We start from the raw sequence: 1,231 nt of genomic DNA on the forward strand, positions 1-1,231 counted from the left end.
TTTTTCCCTGAGCTCTTGTTACTAATTAACCTTTGAGGGAAACACAAAAACTGAAAAGCTCTCTGATCTTGCAGCATTTGTGGACTTCCTTGTCTGCTTAGCCTCCAATTTGCTACAATCTCAAGTCTATACATGCGATTTTCTTCAACATTATGTGCTTGTTGCTCTATAGCTGTAGCAGATTCATACACAGGTTCTGAAAACTTACTGCCAACTTGCAAGAAAATTTAATTAGCTCTTCTTTTGACAGTGTTATTAACTCTTCCCAGTCTTTCATGCCCTGTTAAGTATGTACAGAATAACATGCAAACTAGTTTATCCACAATGAGTGAGATCAAGTGAAAAGACTGCTCTCCCCAGAGGTATGCTGTATTTCTAAAAATCACTCCTTTTGGCATCTAAATCCCCATGATCATCACATCAAACTGAAATAGGAAATTAAAAATGTAAGTTTTCTGTATTGCTTTCAAATTAAATACTATTTATGTATTAAAATTTTAAAAAGAACAGGCACAGATTACTTTCATCTTTCTATAAGCTCCTCCCTGGCATGGTACTTTAAATAGAAGGAAAGTACTCTTTGCTTAGTGTTTTTGTTTGTGTTTTTCTCTTTTAAATTCCAACAGTCACTTACTTGCCTATTGGCATTTTACTTACACAAGCCCAGACAAGATTCCCCAGAATGGCTTCCTCTTCCCGGGATTGTGGAAAAGCAGTGCTCATTCACTACCAGTTCATAGCACACTTTAACAATGAACATTTGAAAGTTAGGATTTTTTCCCTCCTGCACTTCTGTTATTGCTGGGTTTCATTCAGTTCAATGTATTTTTAATTTCCTTTGAGACTTCCAAAAAAAAAAAGGGGGGGGGATTTATTTATTTATTTGAGCAGGGAGGGGTGGTGGGAGAGAGAGAGAAATCCTCAAACAGACTCCCCACTGAGCATGGAGCCAGACAGGAGGCTGCATCCCAGGACCATGAGATCATGAACTGAGCCAAAATCAAGAGTTAGAGGCTTAGCCGACTGAGCCACCCTAGGCCCCCCAGGTCTTCCTTTTGATTCATGTATAATAAAGGGTTTTTTCTTTTAATGTTTTCTGTGTTTGGGTTTTTTTTGTTCTTTTTCTTTTCTTTTTTTAAAGATTGTATTTATTTATTAGACAGAGAGAGTGTGCAAGAGAGCACAAGAAGAGGAAGCAGCATGTAAGGAAGAGGGAGAAGCAGACTCCCCG

This window comes from Mustela nigripes, chromosome 2 (genome assembly GCF_022355385.1).
Source record: "Mustela nigripes isolate SB6536 chromosome 2, MUSNIG.SB6536, whole genome shotgun sequence".
In the NCBI taxonomy this organism is placed as follows: Eukaryota; Metazoa; Chordata; class Mammalia; order Carnivora; family Mustelidae; genus Mustela; species Mustela nigripes.